The sequence below is a fragment of the Littorina saxatilis genome, unplaced genomic scaffold (assembly GCF_037325665.1).
Source record: "Littorina saxatilis isolate snail1 unplaced genomic scaffold, US_GU_Lsax_2.0 scaffold_947, whole genome shotgun sequence".
In the NCBI taxonomy this organism is placed as follows: Eukaryota; Metazoa; Mollusca; class Gastropoda; order Littorinimorpha; family Littorinidae; genus Littorina; species Littorina saxatilis.
The window spans coordinates 12,501-23,814 of record NW_027127273.1 but is presented as its reverse complement, the minus strand read 5'-3'; positions in this window follow the sequence as shown (position 1 = coordinate 23,814).

Genomic DNA, 11,314 nt, shown 5'->3' with positions numbered 1-11,314 from the left:
TTCGAGAGTTCGATCTTCGTGCGATTCTGGCGCGTTGTCACCAAGAACGTAAAAATAACCCAGGATATCATCATGATGCCTCTCTACAAAAACCAGGCAGTCTAGGAACTCTTCATCTAAAGTCAGTCAGTATTAGCCCCTCAACACAATCCTCATCTTGTCCCATAGTGATTTCTGCCGCCAAAGAACGTGTGGTTCTTAACTCACAAGACGGATTTGTCGTCTTCCATTGCGAAATTCAGATCTACCCCAACTACGTGCATTGATCTGAGCAATAAAATGTAGATGCGATAATCTGCAAACATCTCTTCAACACAATCTACATCTTGTCCCATCGTGATTTCTGTCGGCAAAGAACATGTGGTTCTCAACTCACAAGACCGATTTGTCATCTTTCAGAAATTCAGATCTGCCCCAAGTACGTGCAATAAAATGTAGAAGCGATAATCTGAAAAAAAATCTTTTCGCGTGAACGCTGCCACGTTGTCATCAGTCCGATGTCTTTTATCCAGAGCAGGGATGAACACACTTTTTCATCAGTAGTGTGTTATGTTTATCCGCAGACTGCTTTCCATTACTTGTCGTCTGTTTTAGCTTGACTCGTGGGGTTCTTCAGCAAGGCAAAAAGTGCTTGTTTACTGACACGTTCTCACGCACGACATGTCGTAAATGCAAGTTCTAACGATTGTTTTTTATTGCACTGATAGAGAATGTCGATATTTGTAAACGTCTGCCATTTCCTAATGTTTATTTCATTATTTTGCATACGGATATGGCTAGTAAGTGGATAATCTGTTACGACACGAAACGCGTTCTAAATCCGGGAAGGGAGGCTACTCCAACGTAGAAGGGAGGCTACTCCAACGTACTTTCCAAAGTGTGCTCCAGCCTTAAGGGTGTCACCCATGGAAATAAAATCCAATGTTACTATAATGCGTAACACACGCCCTTGGAAAGGAAGATTTTATATAATCTATGAACATGCATAATAGTTACATTAATACTATATGTGTATAACATTCTACTAATTGTTTCCGTGGATCTATGATCAGAATTCCCTTCACAATCAGGTAGTATCTCTGAGTTGTGACGACCATTGCCATGGTCTCCCTCAGTTCATGGTAGCACGGCTGAGGTAGTCTGCTCCAATGTTGTCTTTGCCGGGAATGATCTTCACGGTGAAGACGTACGGTTGAAGTTGCAGTGCCCAGCGCATCAGTCTGGCATTGGTTGGTTTCATCCGCTGTAGATACTGAAGAGGTTGATGGTCCGTCTCCAGTATGAAATGTCTTCCGTAGAGATAACGCTCAAATTTCTGGATTCCCCAGACGGTCGCTAAGCATTCTTTCTCTACGGTGGCATATTTCTGTTCTGTGATTGGTTCAGCGTCGTTCTCGATGACTTTATTTGCTTCTCTGAAATCATTGCAGAAACGCACTGCTTTACCTTGTGCTTTCTTCACGAACACTATCGGAGCGTTGTAGGTTGAAGTGGCTGGTTCGATAACCTTCAAATCCAACATCTCCTTCACTTCACGTTCCACCACGTCCACTAACGCATGAGGTATGGGTCGTGGTTTCACGTACACAGGTCGATCATCAGTCATCTTGATGTTGCAGATTTCTAGAGTCGTAGCTTTTGGTACATCAGTCAACGATGCGCTGAATTCTGTACATGCGTCTCTGACTTCACGTTGTTGTCTTGCCGTCAATGTGTCAGCTACATGTACATCTTTCTCATTCTCGGTACGTTTTGTAGACGGAATGAGTATGCTGGGATCAGGTCCCATGTTGGCGAATATTTCGTCATCTTGTTCTTCTAGATCTTCAACGACTATCGCGCTCTGTTCCACCACTTCTTCTGGAAGTTTCTCTGGTTCAGCGATCATTTCTCGTTCATGGTACTCTCGCAAAAGGTTGATGTGATAGACACGAGTCTGGCGACCCACTTTGATCTTGTAATCAAATGAGTTGATCTTCTCCTCGATCACGTATGGTCCCTTCCATGCAAGTTCTAGCTTGTTGTGTTTCGTTGGCAGTAGAAGCAAAACTCTGGTGCCGACAATGAGTTCTCTCTTCTTCGTCTTCTTGTCGTAGAAGTGAGCTTGTCGTATTGCTGACTTGGCGAGATGGTCGCGGGCGATCTTGCACGTTTCTTCAATGCGATTTCGCAGATCAATAACATGTTCAGCCGTCGTGCGTATCTCGTCGTTGCTTTCTTCTTCCGTCCACAGTTGACGCAATACTTGCATTGGTCCACGCACTGTCCGCCCATACAGAAGTTCGAAAGGAGAAAATCCAAGTGAATCTTGGGGAACTTCTCGGTATGCGAACAGTAGTGCTGGCAAGTACTGGTCCCACTTGGTCGGTTGTTCAAAAGTCATCTTCTTGAGCATCGCTTTCAAAGTTCCATTGAAACGTTCTACAACACCATTGCATTGAGGATGCCAAGGTGAAGTTGTCAATCCCTTGATTGCGAGAAGTTGGTTGACTTGAGTCATCAACTCGCTGGTGAACTGCGCTCCGTTGTCGGTCAATACTTCTTCTGGAAGTCCCAATCTTGTCCAGAATGTCCATAGCGCGTCAGCCACGGTTTCTGCCTTTATGTCTTTGAGAGCAACAGCTTCAGGATATCTGGTCGCGAAATCCACCATCACTAGGATATACTGCTTCTTTGTCTCAGACATGGGTTTGATTGGTCCTACTATGTCAACGGCTACACGCTTGAACGGAGTTTCAATCAGAGGCATCTTTCCCAGAGGTACCTTCCTCGTCCGTCCTTTTGGCATAGTACGTTGGCACACGTCACAAGAACTGCAGTAGCGTTTGATGTCACCCACGATCCCCGGCCAAAAAAAATCTTGCCAAATCCGTTCTCTTGATTTCTTCTGTCCGAGATGGCCCGACATCGCCGTATCGTGTCCGGTGGACAATACCTTTGCCCGCATCTTGTGAGGTACTACTACTTGTCGGTGGTCCTTTCCTTGCTTGTCACTGTATTGGCGATATAACACGTCCTTGTCATAGATGAACTGAACTCGCCCTCGAGTTACATTCGTTCGTGCCAACACATGTAATTTCTCAAGGCTTTTGTCGTCTTGCTGTTCTCTCTTTAGATCAGCAACGGTGAAGATCTTTCCTTCCATAGGAAAACTGGGAATTGACGCATTCCCCTCCTCTTCACGTTTTTCTTGTCCTCGGGTAACGGCTGTTGCAGTGGTTTCAGGGATTACGGTCTCACGGACTGGATATACAGGTGTCTCGATTTTCTCCGATCCTACACCCATCGAGTTTCCAATCAACACAGGATGGACAGGATTCTCCATGACGCTAACTTCGGTTTCTCCCACGAAGTACGGCGTGTCCATGTAAACGTGTGCGACCGATAGTTTCTCTTTCACTGATTTCTTCGCCAAAGACGTTTCTTTTGTGCGCGTAGTAATCTTGCTAGCTGGTACTAGTTTGGAATCAACAATCGTAGAGGTGCTTCCGGTGTCGCGGAAAGCAGTGACTACCTGGCCTTCAACTACGATTTGGGACAGTTTGGTGAATTTCTTGTGAACACATTTGTCGCACAGTTGATCATGTGTCGCATTCCCCTCGATGTCATTCTCGTCTTGAAATGCGGCACTGGCTGATTCATCTTTCGGAGGCTGGCGACAATCCTTCTTGAAATGGCCCAATTTTCCACATCTGAAACATTTGACGCTGGTTCTGCTTTTATTTCCTTCGTCCTTGTCCTTGTTTGTGGAATTCGTCCCGTGTGTTGCCTTGTGTCCTCTCTCTTCAGGTTTCTTCCCATGTCTACGGCTTTCTTTGGGTCGGTTTTCTTCGTAGAGAGTTACGGTGTCGATCACGTCATCAATGCTGTTTGGTTTTCTATCCTTCACGTACGTGACGAGTTCAGTAGGCATGCTTTCATACACTTGTTCCGTCAGTATGAGGTCTTTGAAATCATCGAAACTTTCTCCAATATTGGACATTTCAACCCAGCGATCGAGGAACAAAGAAATCTGAGTAATGAACTCTTTGTACGAGTCATCGTTTTCTTTCCGTGTGTTTCTGAATCTTTGTCTGTATGTTTCCGCGGTAATCTAAAATCTTTCCAGCAAAGTCTTTCTGAGCAATGCGTAGTCGCGTGCATCAGCGACTTTCATCTTGGTGTAAGCAGTGCGTGCTTTACCTTTTAGCAGCGCGGACAAACGTACAGACCAAGTGTTAGGGTCCCAGTGTGATGCTTCAGCATGACGTTCAAATTGCAGAAGGAACGCTTCTACATCGTCTTTGTCTTCGAGGAATGGTAACTTCGGTTGGTAGTTATCGGTATCGCGAGGTCTATGATTTCTGTGATTGTTATTGTTCTGATTTCCTTCTTCTTCATCGCCTCCGCGATCGCGTGAGTTTGTTGCGCGAGCTAATTCGACCTGAATCCTCAACTCCTCGAGTCGAGTTTGTTGCTCGCGTTCTTCTCTTTCACGTTCAACACGGTCGGCACGTTCACGTTCACGTTCAGCGTCGGCACGTTCACGTTCAGCGTCGGCGCGTTCACGTTCACGTTCAGTGTCGGCACGTTCACGTTCAGCAATTTCCGCACGTTCAGCACGTTCACGTGCACGTTCCGCACGCTCACCATTCTCACGCTCACATTCCAGAACAAAATCACGCAACTCAGATCCCTCCAAACCAAGTAACTTCCCTTTATCCATCAAAATCCTCGTCGCTTCCAGGGCTGCATCCACTGAAGTAGCCATCTTACCTGTCTGGGTTTCTACGTCAGTCTCACCACACGCCTTCACTCCAAATTTGAGGACGTGCGAAGTTTCTATATCGGGTACTGTGCATGGAATTTATCTCATCACAGACTATCTCGAACCTACTTCGCATTTATGGAAAAAATCAGTTATTACAAACTGTAACTGAACAATGTTACTGTCAACTCGTAAACATTCGTTCTGTGACCTAGAGTGGTCAATACAACTGCGGCTCGACTCCCAGTATTATCACTCTAGTCTATCACCATACGTAATCCAACGTATATAAAGATCCCACGGTTTCTATCTAGAAAATTTCTTAGAACTAATTGAAGTAGCTAATTTCAACACTAAGAAAGTATCCGTGATCTTCAATATTATGAATAGTTTATTAGCTAGATACTCAGACTCTGTCCATTGAATCTGTCACCACAAATAGTCAAATGACTTTTCCCATGTGCGTGAACGTAAATAAACTAGTTCAAAATGTTTTTGCGAAATATCTCCATTTCGACTTCCTTTTTGTTTCGTTGGTTCTACTTAGAAAGGAATTTGAGCCGTTCCCCAACAGAATGTTGCCAACTAATCCTACCTGCTAGAACTAGATCTACAGATAGATGAAAGTGATCTAACTTTCACTTTCCAGTTTGTTTTTTTTCCTCGAGAGTTACATTTTGTTTTTACCTTCAGTAAGGTTGTGTTATTTAGTTTACCTTCATTAAGGATGTGATCTACAGTGAGTTTTTACCCATACTACACTATAGTTTTCCTTTAAATAAATACACAAATAAACATATACTAATTACTTAACTAATGAATGATCAATGAATACACACAAACCACACAAGACAATTTCTTCACATGTATCTAAACGAAATAGCCTATCCCGGACGAGGCAACCAATATGTCACAATCCGATGGGAGGATTTTCACGTGTCCGGCTCTTTCAAGATTGAATCTCGAATTTTGTTAATGTTGTCTAGGGTATGATTATTTGGCGGCTGTTCGCTTTTATAGTTAGTGATATGCGTGGTTCCTTTTAACTTAATTGAACGATAGACAGACTCAAAAGTATCGACAGAAAGAATAAACACTGGAAGCAACTGGACGAACACAACTACAATGAGTGAAAAACGGCTTTAATTTTGGTTACTCATCTTCATGCATCGACGTACTCGGCACTACAGGTCAAGGATCAGGTGTGAGAGGTTTGATCTTGCCGAAATGAGCGACTGTAAGCTCTCGGAGTGTTTATACACGGCGTCGGTGATGAAGATGATGTCTTTAAGGTTTAATGTCTTGACGATGAGTTCAACGGTGATGATGATGTCCTTGATGATGTGACGAACGATGTTGAGGATGCCCTTGATGTCTTCGACGATGAGGTGAATGACGATGATGATGCCCTGGATATCTCGGCGATGGGGTGAACGGTGATATCAGTTCTTTAACACGGTTCCATCTCTCTCTCAGTTGGCGTCCGATTCATCTCCAGCTTGCATCTACACGATCATCTAACCAGCATCTAAACAGCATCTAAACCGCATCTAAACCTGCATAATTCAGGTTTGTGATGAAAACATAACTCCCGAAAAAAAACTTGAATTGTTCTCCAAAATGGAACGAGAATCAACTGATCTTGGTGAATGGACTCAAAGTAAAACTCTACGCTACGAATATAGGCCTTCGCACGTGTCTCAAAACAATTCAATAAAACAACTCTTCCATACATCTTTTAACGCGAAATACAAAAGACAAATATCTCAAGTCTTTATTGATAGAAATCATCGTATGAATTTGCAAATCTAATAATCTTTCATACGGTGTAGGCGTAGAGATCTATCATAACCATTTCCAACCTCGTGTTTTCCTCTGTGTCATTCTTCCTTTTTGACGTCACGCTTTTGACGTCATTTCTCTTTACGGCGTTCCGTCTCGCAAGGAAATGACTTAAGGGTGTCACCCATGGAAATAAAATCCAATGTTACTATAATGCGTAACACTTACTTTGTCATTTTGTTGTTTGTGTTTATTTGCTTGTTTGCTTACTTGTCGATTATTTGCTGGGTCGTTCGTTTAATTTGTTTATTTGTCATGTTGCTTTACTTGTTTATCATTTATTAGACATTTGTATTAGAAGTAAGGACCGGTTGTAAGAAAAGGCGTCGCCTTAAACCTCTATCCTTGAAAAATAAAGTTCCATCATCATCATCATCATCATCATCATCATCATCATCATCATCATCATCATCATCATCATCATCATCATCATCATCATCATCATCATCATCATCTCTCTCTCTCTCAGTCTCTCGCTCTCTCTCTCTCTCTCTCTTTCTCTCTCTCTCTCTCGCTCTCTCTCTCTCTCTCTCTTTCTCTCTCTCTCTCTCTCAAATGATCAACAATCTTTATTCTAAGTTCAGTCAAAAGCTTTTCAACGGGTTTTTCCCATCACGATTCTAAACAACTTTATTTTGGACTTGCGATTTGAAGTAAAATAAATAGTTTAAGAGAGATAAGCGCAGAGAGAACTAGTTCAATCGCAGACACTGTCTGCTTTCATTCAAAAGTGAATTCATTGCCAGGAGTGATTTGAAAGCGACACATAGAAGGCTGTCGTCTGGGATTAATAGATTTCTCCTTATGTACCCGTCCTGGGATTTTGATCGCGGTTTCTCTAGACAAGCGGGCACATGTTCTACCACTGTTAAGTTCTTTAGAAAATATGGTTTTATGTAATTATGTCAACCAATAGACGAATTGATTTCTATTTGTTTGTGATTGATGTTATGTTATCCAATAATGTATATACTAAATGAAGCAAAGGCGAGCAAAAACTTGTCACTTAGAGAATACACCTCGTCAGTAATGTAAACTGGACACTACTGCCGTCAAGAGATAGTAAAGGCCAGGGATGCCAGGGAACACAAAGTCACAAACATCCTCAGTCTTGGCCACCACATTATTGGTGAGTAACGTCAAGCCTCAGTCTTGGTCACCATATTATTGGTGAGTGACGTCAAGCCTCAGTCTTGGCCACCACATTATTGGTGAGTGACGTCAAGCCTCAGTCTTGGCCACCACATTATTGGTGAGTAACGTCAAGCCTCAGTCTTGGCCACCACATTATTGGTGAGTAACGTCAAGCCTCAGTCTTGGCCACCACATTATTGGTGAGTAACGTCAAGCCTCAGTCTTGGCCACCACATTATTGGTGAGTAACGTCAAGCCTCAGTCTTGGCCACCACATTATTGGTGAGCAACGTCAAGCCTCAGTCTTGGCCACCACATTATTGGTGAGTAACGTCAAGCCTCAGTCTTGGCCACCACATTATTGGTGAGTAACGTCAAGCCTCAGTCTTGGCCACCACATTGTTGGTGAGTAACGTCAAGCCTCAGTCTTGGCCACCACATTATTGGTGAGTAACGTCAAGCCTCAGTCTTGGCCACCACATTATTGGTGAGTAACGTCAAGCCTCAGGTCAATCAGTTTGGCGAAGTCTACTTCAGGAAGTTGGGTCATGCAAGTGTTGGCACTTAATGTTTGGTAAAGGACTTTGCGGTGTCGACTTTGGCCTCAAGTCAAGACAGCCTGTTAGAATGTGCTGAACTGTATTCATGCAACGGTCGTCCGTGACGACTCCATGAGTATAACAAACTGAAGCTGACATTGACAGCACAGGGGGCATTCCCAGCACAGACTGGCCACGCCCCTCCAGTCAGTCGATATGGTCTTGACGACGGCTCTTAGAGACTCGCTCTCTCTCTCTCTCTCTCTCTCTCTCTCTCTCTCTCTCTCTCTCTCTCTCTCTCTCTCTCTCTCTCTCTCCCTCTCTCTCTCTCTCTCTCTCTCTCTATCTCTCTCTCTCTCTCTCTCTTGGTAACCCAAACCCACAGGCACACGTTAAGTGTGACAGCCAAGAAGCGAAGGAAGTCGGTCACCCTGTCAATGTTCAGCTCTTCCACACCGTGTGTACTTGACAATGTGCGATCTACAATCAGTGAACACTTTTTACAGAGTCTGCTTTTGAGCAAGATTCTAAAAGGGACAAGGACTTCAATCGCCGTCATTGTAGCCTTTCTGTCAAAATTGAATAAAGTGCCAGGTGTGATTTCAAAGCGGCACACAGTATAGGCTGTCCTATGAGATCGCTATAGATCTTTCCTTATGTACTCGTCTGGGGATTTTTCTCGCGGTTTCTCTCAACAAGCGGGGACATGCAGATTTTGCATGCTCTGCCTTTTACGTGGGTTCGTGTACTCATGTACAGCAATCGATGGATTGGTCTATTGCATTATTATTTTTCTTGTCCAATAATCAAGTATAATTAATTATGCACAAGCGAGCAAAAACTTGTCAGTCAGAGTGAACAATAATATGTAAACACGACGCTACTGTCAGTCAGAGTGAACAATAATATGTAAACACGACGCTACTGTCAGTCAGAGTGAACAATAATATGTAAACACGACGCTATTGTCGAAAGATGTTCAAGTTGATCCCACTGTGTGTGATTTGACTTATAACATAATTATGTCTGATTCCAGAATATTCAATGAAAGTTGCCTGGCAGCGTATTTCTATACTCAATGCTTTACAAAACAAGAAAATCGAGAGTATAATAGTCCGTTACGGGTCCGCCAACCCCCACCCCCTATCGTGAATGATCCAGTGAAACAAGTTACAATTGGAGAAAAGACACTGACAGGTATCCGTGACGCGTTGTTCCAACAGTCGGAATTTCCAACTATTGTGTATTTTCGGCACCCTGTATTTTTCGAGTTCATTTCCCGAGCCCACTGTTCCCTTTTTGCAATGGGCCGACGGCCTACGCAGTAAACAATTCGTTCGTTTGTTCTGTCTCTCTGTCTGTCTCTCTCTGTCTATCTGCCTGTCTGTCTGTCTGTCTGTCTGTCTGTCTCTGTCTCTCTCTCTCCATCTCTCTCTCTCTCTCTCTCTCTCTCTCTCTCTCTCTCTCTCTCTCTCTCTCTCTCTCTCTCTCTCTCTCTCTCAAATGATCAACAATCTTTATTCTAAGTTCAGTCAAAAGCTTTTCAACGGGGTGTTCCCTTCACGATTCTAAACAAATGTATTTTGGACTTGCGATTTGCAATACATTAAATGGTTTAAGAGAGATAAGCGCAGAGAGAACTAGTTCAATCCCAAACACTGTCTGCTTTCACTCAGACGTGAATACGGTGTGATTTGAAAGCGACACATAGAAAGCTGTCGTCTGGGATTACTAGATTTCTCCTTATGTACCCGTCCTGGGATTGTGATCGCGGTTTCTCTAGACAAGCGGGCACATGTTCTATTACTGTTATGTTCTTTAGAAAATATGGTTTATGTAATAATGTCTAGCAATAGACGAATTGATTTCTATTTGTTTGTGATTGATGTTATGTTATCCAATAATGTATATACTAAATGAAGCAAAGGCGAGCAAAAACTTGTCACTCAGAGAATACACATGATACTTAACTCGTCAGTAATGTAAACTGGACACTACTGCCGTCAAGAGATAGTGAAGGCCAGGGATGCCAGGGAACACACAGTCACAAACATCCTCAGTCTTGGCCACCACATTATTGGTGAGTAACGTCAAGCCTCAGTCTTGGCCACCACATTATTGGTGAGTAACGTCAAGCCTCAGTCTTGGCCACCACATTATTGGTGAGTAACGTCAAGCCTCAGTCTTGGCCACCACATTATTGGTGAGTAACGTCAAGCCTCAGTCTTGGCCACCACATTATTGGTGAGTAACGTCAAGCCTCAGTCTTGGCCACCACATTATTGGTGAGTAACGTCAAGCCTCAGTCTTGGCCACCACATTATTGGTGAGTAACGTCAAGCCTCAGTCTTGGCCACCACATTATTGGTGAGTAACCTCAAGCCTCAGTCTTGGCCACCACACTATTGGAGAGTAACGTCAAGCCTCAGCCTTGGCCACCACATTATTGGTGAGTAACGTCAAGCCTCAGTCTTGGCCACCACATTATTGGTGAGTAACGTCAAGCCTCAGTCTTGGCCACCACATTATTGGTGAGTAACGTCAAGCCTCAGTATTGGCCACCACATTATTGGTGAGTAACGTCAAGCCTCAGTCTTAGCCTCCACATTATTGGTGAGTAACGTCAAGCCTCAGGTCAATCAGCTTGGCGAAGTCTACTTCAGGAAGTCGGGTCATGCAAGTGTTGGCACTTAATGTTTGGTAAAGGACTTTGCGGTGTCGACTTTGGCCTCAAGTCAAGACAGCCTGTTAGAATGTGCTGAACTGTATTCATGCAACGGTCGTCCGTGACGACTCCATGAGTATAACAAACTGAAGCTGACATTGACAGCACAGGGCATAGACCAGTGACATTCCCAGCACAGACTGGCCACGCCCCTCCAGTCAGTCGATATGGTCTTGACGACGGCTCTTAGAGTCTCTTTCTCTCTCGCTCTCTCTCTCTGTGTCTCTGTCTCTGTCTCTGTCTCTCTCTCTGTCTCTCTGTCTCTGTCTCTGTCTCTGTCTCTGTCTCTCTCTCTCTCTCTCTCTCTCTCTCTCTCTCTCTCTCTCT